Source organism: Mirounga angustirostris, unplaced genomic scaffold, assembly GCF_029215605.1.
Source record: "Mirounga angustirostris isolate CCGP_5_RB_7025 unplaced genomic scaffold, mMirAng1.0.hap1 SCAF_10, whole genome shotgun sequence".
In the NCBI taxonomy this organism is placed as follows: Eukaryota; Metazoa; Chordata; class Mammalia; order Carnivora; family Phocidae; genus Mirounga; species Mirounga angustirostris.
The window spans coordinates 74,760,563-74,772,411 of NW_026991718.1; the positions used below are offsets into that span (position 1 = coordinate 74,760,563).

The window sequence follows — 11,849 nt, forward strand, 5'->3', positions numbered from 1 at the left end:
GCTTTCCTTGCATATGTATAATGATGTAAACACCAAACATTAATTTAACCAAAAATTATGATATGCTGATGTAGGGAGGACTAGGAAAGGGATGGTTGAAAAGAACACTAAATCCTCATTTACCAATACAGGAACTGAAAGAAAAAAGCCCATGTGGTTTATTTAAAATATGGTAACATGTAAATGCCAGAAAAAAACCAGGAAGACTTAGGAGTGTGAGAGGGAATGAGGAAGGAAACTGCCACAGTTCACTGGACTTTTAGTATTATTTGACTTTTTTTTTAAAGATTTTATTTATTTATTTGAGAGCACGGGGTGGGGAGGTGGGGAGGGGCAGAGGGGAAGCAGAATCCCCGCTGAGCAGGGAACCCAAAGGGGGGCTCAATCCCAGGACCCCAAGATCATGACCTCAGCCAAAGGCAGATACTTAATCAACTGAGCCACCCAGGCGCCATTATTTGACTTTTTAAATTACATGATTGTGTTCGTTAAAACAATTTTTAAGTGGTGTTCCTCCAAAAGGACAAGACAGAACAGAACATCTTTACAGTTAAAAGTGTGTTGAAAAGACAAATTAACTTCAAGCTCTAAATACCCTGGATAACGAGGACAATCAGGAAGCAAGAGGAAGGCCTAAAGCTCCCTTAGTTGATTTACACACAGTTTGATAACAGTTAAGTTGAATAAAAAGAGTCCTTAGTTCATACCTAGATCTTGCATAATTTTAAAATTTGTTATTGCTTATGTAGTATTTACAAGAGAATGAATTAAAACTTCCTTTAAAAAGAGGTAGTTTGGGGACATACTGAGCAGAGCATATTCTATATATCTACTTCTTTAATTGTCCACACAGGGAGAGTGCCTCACCAGGGGCCCAAGCATCCATACACATCATCATTATTCATCAAGGACCAGCTATCTGAAGAGCAAGCATACTGGCCAGGAAGAATTAATCATCTTCCATAAGACTTGAGTCTATGATTGCCATAGATTTCATTCATTTCTTCCTTCCTATCTCTCTTTCAGAAATGTACAGTGTAAAGGAACCTGCCAAAACATGTCTTTGGGTGGCAGGTGACACCATTTAAGCAAACTTGCTGTGACCTTGAGTGGATAACCAGTGTTGAGTGGACCTTTACCCTTTAACACGGGGTTCTTCAACCTCAGCACTACTAACATTTTGGTCAGATAATTCTTTGTCGTGGGGGTCTGCACTGCACATAGTAGGACGTTTAGCAGTGTCCCTGGCCTCACACATTAGATGTCAATGGCATCCTCCTCCCCAGTGGTGACAACCAAACACTGTCGCTGGTAGCTCATTGAAGATTTAGGCTTAGTCTATATTACTAGCTCTGCAGCAAAGAACATCTAAACAGTGATTAAAATTTATTATACCATTCTGCATCTGATAACTGAGACATGTTAAGTGAGAAGTTTCTCCCTAAAGTATAATTAGGCTATGTAAATTACCTAAGTATTTTTAAATCTGGAATAAAGTTGAAAATGAAAAGAATCTCATCATGACATTCTGAACCACTGGTTAGATCTTTCTCCAGGGAGGAGTTCTTGCTCCCAACATCTTTATAATCTCCCCCTCAACTGAGCTTGCTTCAGCTTTCAAGAAAGCTGGAGTAGAACCCATAAGAGGTTTGAGTGGGCAAAAGGCACTCCAGTAAGGATTCCCTGGCCAGAGTGGGGAGGACTGGGTCTGGGACATAAATAGCTGCTTCATCATCAAAGCTTCCTCCTGCCCAGGAGAAGGCTTTCATGAGAACTCGGGCTCATTGTGTGAAAATTCAGATGACTGAACTATAATTAGCTCGATTAGTCAACATTTTCATTCATAGGATTCTGGCTTTGATGTGCTCCTTTCTCACAGAATCAAAGCTAATAATTCTGGAAACATAATTGGGAACTGAGTGCCAGCTTGAAGCTTGGGGAGCTCCCTCACCTTCTTGGCAAGCCCTGCTTCCAAGATGTTGCTTCCTGGCTATGAATGAACCCGGCCCAGGCACCTCCACCTTGCCCTTTGGCTCCTTGCTTCAGAGGACATTTCCTGAGCATCTCCTCTCTGTGAGTCAAGATCTCGAGCATTTATGTTCTAAATGTGCAGTGGTTGACATGAAGCTATGACAACAGTACCTCCAAAGCCCGAGCACTTAATAGATGCATAAACCTTTTTTTGAATATTGCTAAACAAACAGTGGAGCAGATCATTGGTTGGTTGTCTATCCAATAACCATCCCTACTGCTTCAGGAATAAAAGCTGATTGAAACAACCAATTGCAGTGATTGTCTTCTTGTTCAAGCACAAGTTCATGAGATCATTCTGGTTGATGAAATAGGATAAGTATGCCGGGTAGATTCTTAGCAAGATTTCCTTGCTTAAACAGGCATATATAGGAAGAGACGGTCCTCTCCCGCTATTGGATGTGGTTGTATTTCTAAGTGACATCTAGAATTGTGCCCACCATCTTGAAAGCATGAGGAAAGACGACCAGGGGATGAAGCAGACAGGCCGAGGATGCAGGTCAGAGAGATGGCCTTTATGACATTGTTAAGCTACGGATCAGCCATCCCTGAGGTTACCTCTGGATTTCCCAAGTAGATGACACATTTTCCTTACTCTTAAGTTCAGTTGGATTTTCTGTGCTTATAGGTGAAAGCATCCTAGTTGATATAAGTGACTTGCCAGATTTTTTTGTATAGGAAGGGATTTAGGTAAAAGGCTAGCCTAATGGGAACTTTATCGTATCTGCCACTGCTTACTGAGTACCAACCATGCACCTGTGCAGAAACCATATGAACACTGACTCTGATCCTCACAATAACTCCATGAGGTGATTTTTATTATTTGCATTTCAAAGATGGGGAAACTGAGGCTCTGAGACATAGAGAGCACCAGTGACTATGCAGCGTAGCTCACATTCAAACGCACATCTAATATGACTCCATGCTTCTCTCTACATTCTACTTCTTTTTTAAATTTTTTAAAAAGATTTCTTTATTTATTTGAGAGAGAGAGCGAGCGTGCACGAGTAGGGGGACAGGCAGAGGGAGAGACTCGAGCCAACTTCCCTGCTGAGCACGGAGCCCCACACAGGGCTCGATCTCACGACCCTGATATTGTTACCTGAGCCAAAATCAAGTGTTGGACACTCAACCAACTGAGTCACCCAGGCGCCCCCACATTCTATTTCTCATTAGCATTCCAAAGACACAGCAAGAGATGAGGACGAGTGTGCAGAGAAAGGCTACTTGGCTCAAGGGTATGGGACGGAAGGAACAAAGGAGTGGAAATCCCATCCCCTAAAACTGTCTCAATGGGGAACGAAACCACCATCCTCACCCAAAACACCCCTTATCAGAGACCCTGGATGCCACTTCCAAGCAAGGAGGAATGGGAAACCCTCAGACATTTTGTCACTGGAGCTCCAGACTGGTCCTGCGAACTTGGCCATGACACTTACAATGTATAAAGGCTAAAGACCACCACTGGCTTCTCTCAGGCATTTCTCACTGAGAGAAATCCCGCCTCTCATCCTCATGATGCAGTCTCTGCAGACAAGATTAAAAAGAGCTGTTTCCTGTGTTTGCCTCACCCTTGCCCATTCCCTCTTTGCCCTAACGCTTTCCCCCACGACGCAAAAACAAGGCACCCAGGACCGATGAAGAATAGCCATGCTAAGCTCCTGGGACTAAGCTCTGGTCCCAAGTCTGCTCTGGGTTTGCTCAAGACAGGATTCTGGCAAAGGCTTGGAAAGTGCTATAGACTGAGTTTTATGTTCTGGAGACCCTACAGGACAGGAGTGGGGAAGGGTGAGGGCTTCTGCATAGAGTCCTATTGCGGGACGGCCTCACCTTATATGACCCTGACCGGGAAAATGAATGAATTCCTTATCCTCCCTGCTTCCATTTTCTTCCCTTGTAAAACAGGAATAATAAGGGCCAGTTGACCATGAAAATGCAGAGATGAATGTCAGCATCTGACTGTTGTGAGCTGCCAGGGCTGTGGGGTGGCACAGACGGGAGCTCATCCCTGTACCATCTCCCAGTGCTTCTCCCTGGCTACCTTCCCCTCTCCAACTCCCATCAGCCTCAGGCTTCCAATGATCAGCAAAGATGGAAGTTTCCTCCCATTTCCTGAGGCACTGTGAAGAACTGCTAAATGAGCTCATCTCTCCGCACTCTACACCCCAAGAGCTCTCGAGGAGTAGGCTTGCTGGCCCGGCACGCTGACAAACCTGGAGAGGCAGGAGGAGGTCTCGGCCTCCTGGATCCCGCACATCCACGGAAGCCGAGGCAGAAAGCTGTGTCAACCCCGAGTGTTGTCCCAACGGGCCAAATGCGGCGGAGAGGCTGAAAAAGATAAAAAGGTGTCCATTAGATGGAGCAACATGGAGCTTATTGGTGACTGAGAAGAGTGGCTTGGGAGAGCAATTTGAGACTGAAATGCTAATGGATCTATGGAGGAGAGAACAGGAGGGGAAAAGTGTTTACAGACAACGCTTGGAAAAAATTTTGCTATGGGACCAGAGAAATGGAAGAAGATGTGAAATCAAAGAAGAGTTTAAGAGCTATTAGGGCATTTTTTTTTTTAAAGATTTTATTTATTCATTTGTCAGAGAGAGAGAGAGAACAAGCAGGTGGAGCAGCAGAGGGAGAGGAAGAAGCAGGCTCCCCGCTGAGCAGGGTGCCCGATGTGGGGGCTCTATCCCAGGACCCTGGGATCATGACCTGAGCCGCAGGCAGATGCTTAACCGACTGAGCCACCCAGGCGTCCCAAGATATTAGAGCATCTTTGTATGCTGATGAGACTTTTCCTTTCCGGAGGGAGAAACTGACAATGGAGGAGAGAGAAGTGATGTTTACAGAGGGCAGCCTTTAGGAAGGGGAGAAGTGCGTTGGTACTCGGTTCTTCCAGTGTGAGATCTTTCTGGCAACTTCACTTGCTCTGGTCTTCTGATGGACATCTGCTCTGTATGCCCTCAAGTGGCAGCCTAATCAAGGACAGGGCCAAGAGGTACTGGAAGGATTCCATGCCTCTCTTAGCTTTCCATGCTGGTCCCGGGATCCAAGCTGCGGCAATCTGCTGCACGGTTTGCTTTCTGATTTCCCAGTGTGTTGTCCCCAAGGGCTGGGGCAGGTGAATCTGCCCCGTATTTTTCAAAGGTCAAACATGTTCAAAGGCCTGATCTCCCTCAGTAATATAACCCTGAATATGGGTAGGCCATCTGCATTCATTGACTCCTTTACTCTTATCATCCAACCTTACAGATGGGGAAAGTTAGGCATGGAAATGTTAAATGAATTGCCAAAGGTCATGCATCTGGTAGGTGGAGGACCTGGGATTTGAACCCAGGCCATCTGGCTCTGGGAGCCCTCCTCTTCCACGCCTCCCTCTCCCCCACTGCCCCCGTCCCGCCCTAATCTGTTTCCTCCCTTTAGCCCTTTTCCCAGAAGGCCTAGGATCCTCTCCGCCTCCCCCAAAGAACATCCTGGAGCCCTTGCAATGAGAGGTCATTCTGATTCACCTGTGACCGGTCCTGTACCCATGAGGAATGCTGCCCACGCAGGGAGGGAGGATTCGGAGCTGCTGCTTTCCTGCCTTCCTGTTTCTATCAGGCCAGACCTGGGCAGGACACGATGGCACACTCAAATTGGGTAATTTGAAGAAAGTTGAATAGAGGGGCTAGTTACAAAGGTGTGGGCAGGATGTAGGGAAACCACAGAGGCAGGGCAAGAAGCCACAGCTACTCGACCACCCCGAGGCCTGAAGGGGCGAGGGGAGGTGTGGTCACTGAAGCCTGTAGTGTGTGCACTTAGGGCCGCCTGACCAGAGCTGTGATCCTGAGAAAAGGGACACAGCCGGCCCCAGGGGTGCCCCCATCCAGGCCTCCCTCCTGCGTCTCCCTCTCTCTGTTCTCCCATCCAGGATACCCACTGGCTAAACCCAACCCAAAGCCAAAGGGTGAGTGAGGGAACCCACTGAGCAGGTCTGCAGCACAGACCAGGGTAGGGAAGGATGGAGATTGGATCTAGAAGGGCAAACAGAAGTATCTAGCATATAACCGACTTCTTATCGAGGGTGGCGGAGAAGAATGCAGGGCTCTCGGGGCGCCTGGGTGGCTCAGATGGTTAAGCGTCTGCCTTCGGCTCAGGTCATGATCCCTGGGTCCTGGGATCAAGCCCCACATCGGGTTCCTGGCTCAGCGAGGAGCCTGCTTCTCCCTCTCCCTCTGCCTCTCTCCCTGCTCATGCTTTCTCTCTCTCTCTCTCTGTGTGTCTCAAATGAATAAATATTAAAAAAAAAAAAAGAATGCGGGGCTCTGGAGCCAGGTGACCTGACTTCAAGTGCCAATTGCCTCTTACAGGCCACAGGACCCTGGGCAAGTTACTTAACCTCTCTATGCATCAGTTTTCCCATCTGTAAAGTGGGGATTGTAACCTCAACCTCACAAAGTTATAATGAGCATTCATGCTTAGTTTATCTCCCTTAGAGATAACTTAAGTAAAGCACTTAGCATACAGTAGGTACTCAATAAATGCTGATCCCTTTCCTCTCTCACCTCCTTCAGGTATAATGTGTGGGGATGAGGCCCTATACTTTGAATGTGGGAGCATTATACGTAGTCCATAAATATTGCTTGGTTGATGGCTGAAGGGCCATCTGTTCCTTGGAGGCTTCCGAACATCCTTCAAATGACCTGTCCTGGAGCCTGCAACGGTTACTGTGGCTTAGAAAGTTCTTGCTCGGATTGCTGGTATGGTTCTGTCTCCTTCCATGGGTGGTTGCAAGGTTACTGACGTATCTGCCTTATAATTTATTAATTTGTGTGCTTGTTTTATGCTGTCTCTGTTTTCTAACAATTAAAAAGTTCTTTAAAATCATTTTTAAATTTCATATAACCATAAAAAATTTAAAAATTTCATTGTTTGCTTTCTCTCCATTTGCTCTGCCCTGTGATTAGGATGGATCTGAATTATCACCAGGTTCGAGACAAAAAGCATTTAAAAAGGCAAGTTTACAGGTGGTAAGTGGCTCTGGGGCCGTTTATTTTTTTCTATTCCTGTATTACCTCCTATTCACAGATGCAGGAAACTGAAGCCGGGTCTCTATGCTTGTCCTATAAGCAAGCAGGTCTAGGGAATGCTCCCTACTGGAGGCAGCTATTAGGGTATGCTCCCCACTCCTGAACCTTCTTTGGAGAATTCCATGGTTCAAATCCTTGCCCTTCGATGCACCATTTGACCCTGAGCAAGTGTCTCCCTCCTTCCTCTTTCCACCTCCCTCCATCACCTTAGAGCCTCAGAGTGCCTGGGGTGCCGGGCTCCCATTGTCCACCAAGCAGCTCTGCCATTGTTGCCAAGCCCTGTTCCCAACCCACTTTAAAAAAAAAATATTTTACTTATGGGGGCGCCTGAGTGGCTCAAAAATAAATTTGAGAGAGAGAGAGGGAACACTAGCTGGGGAGGGGCAGAGGGAGAAGAAGCAGCAGATTCCTCTGCTGAGCAGGGAGACTGACGTGGGGCTCGATCCCAGAACCCTGAGATCATGACCTGAGCCGAAAGCAGATGCTTAACGAATGAACCACCCAGGTGCCCCCCAACTCACTTTTTTTTTTTTAAGATTTTATTTATTTGACAGAGAGAGCACAAACAGAGGGAGAAGCAGAGGGAAAGGGAGAAGCAGGCTGCCTGTAGAGCAGGAAGCCTGATGTGGGGCTCGATCCCAGGACCCTGGGATCATGACCTGAGCCCAAGGCAGACGCTTAACCGACTGAGCCACCCAGGAGCCCCCCCCCCCAACTCACTCTTAAGTAGACACCCAAGTGGAGGTATGCTTTTCCAAACTATTTACCTGACATTCTCCTTTTCTGTTGTAAATCTCTTTCAACCCTTCTTTCAGCACGTGCTTGCCAAAGGGAGCGAAAATTCCCTATGATAAACTTATACCACTAAGACTCAAAGTTCTGCAGTGGCGGGGACCGTGACTTTCCGTGTTTTTATAACCTTATATTGCCTGCCTGAATAGCTGACACAGATCAGGTGCTCGAGAAATGGTCGTGGCCTCGAACTGAAGAGGATTTTCCTTCCCTTCCTGCCCACGTGAAAACCATCTATCTCTCCAGGCCAGTGCCATCACTCCAGGGGACTCCAGGGGACTGCACAGGACCCGAGCGAGAGGGACTCTGCCCTCTCTGGGAGGCTTTCTGTAAGCCCAGCAGCTGCAGGAGTGCTAAAAGGATGAGATGGGAGGTGGGCAGAGAGGAACAGGCACTTAAAAAACTTCGAGGCTCATTTATTTTTAACATTATAGATTTTCTCTTGCTTTCCTTGAGCATATGATGTGTCTCCCCTCTTCTTGTAAAGGAGTGCATAACTGAGGACTTCTATTTGTTTATTTTGCCTCCTGCACAGTCATCGGCAAACTCCGGCGCCTTCCATCTCCTACCCACCAAAGCTGGCACAGAAAGAGCAGAAACTCCAGGGCTTCTGACGCTTTTACTGAGGCTCAAACGACCCAGGCCTGGAGATGAGAGAGTGAGCGAGGCCATTTAGCTCCTCTGGGCCTCACCTGTCCTCATCAGTAGCTGGGTAGCGTGGGAGTAATAAATAAGTGGTGCTTGTTGTGTTGGCATGAAAAGTTCCAGCCTGTGAAATGTGTGATCTATGAGACACTGAGATCCAGTTCCTGGACGAGGGCATCTGAGGCAGGCGCCTCTCCGAGCCCCTGAGCTTCACGGTGTCTCCCCACAGTGAATCAGGACACAGATTGGCCAAATCAGCTGTTTTCCTTATCCCTCCAAGTTCCAAAGTCCAAATGCTTTCCTGCTGAGTAATTATTTTATACAGGGGAAAGGGAAGTGCAAAAGGCAGACTCCTCCTGCGGGCTCTCGGTTGGCTCTGGAGATGTCACCCAGACACCACTGTAGTATCTGGCTTCCCCACTCTCCCCAGTTCATGCCACCCTCGTTCAGGCTCCAAAACGAAAGGGACCCCGACACAAGCCCACAGCACATACCAACACGCAGCTTTCCCATCTCCTAAAGATGAAATTCCAAGTGTTTGCGAATAAATACTCCCCGCAGCAAAATTTCATTGTCAAGAAGGACATCGTGCTTGTCCGGACGCCCACAAGAAGGGCCTTTTGCCAAAACGAATGGGAAATCATTGGCCCAATTAACATCCTGTGATCTTAGATCTAAAAATGACCCGGAGCCGGGTAAACAAGGTGACGTAAGCTGCCGGGCGGGGAGCGGCTCTCTACTGCCACCTGGAGGAGAACGTTTGCAATGGCGCGGAGGCTCCGGGCGGCGGGGAGGCGGACCTCCGCCCGCTGTTAGGACCTGGTGACAACAAGCGCGAGCTGGGCAGTCCCGGGGAGGGGAAGGAAAACACGGAGGAGACCAAACAGAGGGCAAGGACGCTCCTCCGCGACCTCATCTAGAGGTCTGGGTGATCCGGGCCTTTGGACACTGTGGAATTGACCCTTGCTGGCTTCCTCCTTGGGAACATTCCTTTTATAAAAGGACTCGGGCACCATGAACTCTTGCTGGAAAAAAAATCATGGCTTAAAACTAGTGGGGCAGGATCCCCAACGCTGGAGACCCCCGATAAAAACAGTTGGCAGTTTCTGAAAGGAGAAGCAGTAGCATGGCTATGCCAATTTAAACACAGGGCCACCGGATTTTCTGTTTTAGTTTGGGCTTGGCAGTGACTGAAGTGGGGGAGTGAGTGCAGGAGTTAACAGTCCTAATTTACTTTCTTGTCAGGCTAATGTGAGAATGAGGCTGCAGAGCTTTCTGCGTTACGCAACCGGCATGCTGGGAGATGCCCCAGAAATATGCTGGGGGCTAGCAGAAGGTCAACTGAGCGTTATTACTTTTCCCCCTGCAGATGATCCACAAAAGGAAAAGGAGTTGATGTTTAGCTTGATAAAAACAAAAACAAAACAAAACCCACTTTACTTTTGGGTTAGTCAGTTTTTGCTTGGTTGCAAACCACCTCAAAAATCTCAGTGGCTGGGGACAACACGCGTTTATTTTTCCTGCTAATGGGTCTGCAGGGCAGCCTTGGCGTGATCTCAGCTGGGCTCACCTGGGCTGGCTGAGCTAGGCTGGACTCCTGGCTGAGGGTCAGATACAGGTTCCACCTGGTTCTATTTCTGGACCCAGGATGAAAGGACAAAGGCTACCTGAGGCAAGCTCTTCTGGCAGAGGGCGTTACCTGTTCAAGAGGCCAAGTCAAAGCCGGCAAACACATTTGGAGCCTGTGTGTGTCATGTCCACTAATATTCCATTGGCTAAGGCCCGCCTACCATCAGTGGGGGTGGGGGTGGGGGTGGGGGAGTGGGTATACTCTGCTGACTCTAGTAGGCTGATCGAGACTGGAATTTAACCAATGGGTTAAATTCGCTACTGACCATCTGCTTCTTGTGGAAGAATTGCAAAGTGAGGGTGGCCTAGATAATCCTTATGCAGTATTGGTGGTCCTCAACGTGAATTCAGTTTTGCCCAATGGACACTTTTTTAAAAAATTTATTATTATTATTATTTTTCCATAATCTCTACAACCAACAGTGAGGCTCGAACGCACAACCCTGAGATCAAGAGTCCCATGCTCTACTGACTGAGCCAGCCGGGCGCCCTGCCTAATAGACACTTTTCAATTCCTTTTTATTCACATCTATCACTTATGACATGATGTGCTCGTAATGGATAAGGGACACAGTGCCCTTGTCTATGGCCTGGTCTACTTTTTCAGGGTATACTTAAAACTCCCTATGCCAGGACACCTGGGTGGCTCAGTCATTTAAGCATCTGCCTTTGGCTCAGGTCATGATCCCAGGGTCCTGGGATCAAGTCCTGCCTCGGGTTCCCTGCTCAGCCAGGAGTCTGCTTCTCCCTCTGCCCTTACCCCCTGCTTGTGACCTCTCTTTCATTCTCTCTCTCCCTCAAATAAATAAAATCTTTAAAAAAAACAAAAAAAACTCCCAGTGCCAGCAAGTCAGTTTAGCTATGCAGACATCACCTGTGGAATGAGAACGACAGGGAGAGATTCTTTGAGGAGGCAGCGTGGTATGCTGAGAAGAGCACTAGACTTGAGAATCAAGAGACCTGGGTTTCTAGTCCTGATTCTGCCAGGGTTGGAATTTGGAAGGGTCAGCAGGAACCAGCAACCAGGTGCTTTTCAAGTCTTGCTGAGAAGCTTGGACTTTATCCTGTGCACTGGGGCACAACGGGGTCAGCTCAGAGTTTGTTTGTTTGTTTTTTTAAGGCCTTTTGGCAACAGTGTGGAGGGTGGATTGAAGGAGAAAAATTGGATTGGAGGCGAGGAGATGAGCTAGGCTATCATCCAGGTGAAAGGTAATGAGGGCAGAGACCAGGAAGGAAGCCCTGGAGATGGAAAAAGGGGTGAATAAAGACTCTTTAGAAGCAGAACTGACAGGAAGAACTTTTTTTTTTTTTTAAAGGTTTTATTTATTTGACAGAGAGAAAGACAGCCAGAGAGGGAACACAAGCAAGGGGAGTGGGAGAGGGAGAAGCAGGCTTCCCGCGGAGAAGGGAACCCGATGCGGGGTTCGATCCCGGGACCCTGGGATCATGACCTGAGCCGAAGGCAGACGCTTAACGACCGAGCCACCCAGGCGCCCCAGAACTGACAGGAAGAACTTAAAGACAATTGATTATGGGGAGAAGGAGAAAGACAAGGGCAAGGGGGAGTCAAAGATGAATCAAGGGTCCAGAGTGCATCACCTAAATAGCGGTAAACGTTGTTTCTCAGAGTCTTTCTTACAGCTGAGTACATGTATGTATGCATGCATGGGTTGGCAGGCATTGTAAAAT

General features: G+C 47.7%; 1 long non-coding RNA gene across 5 annotated transcripts in view; it reads right to left on the reverse strand.

Annotated features, from left to right (window-relative positions):
• Positions 1-11,849, reverse strand: part of LOC123851363 (uncharacterized) — a 92,452-nt gene that overhangs the window by 14,965 nt on the left and 65,638 nt on the right. For all 5 annotated transcript variants that reach the window (XR_010405722.1, XR_010405721.1, XR_010405720.1 and 2 more), the window contains one exon: positions 4,245-4,359. This is a non-coding gene — a long non-coding RNA (uncharacterized LOC123851363). The remainder of the gene's footprint in view (positions 1-4,244; positions 4,360-11,849) is intronic.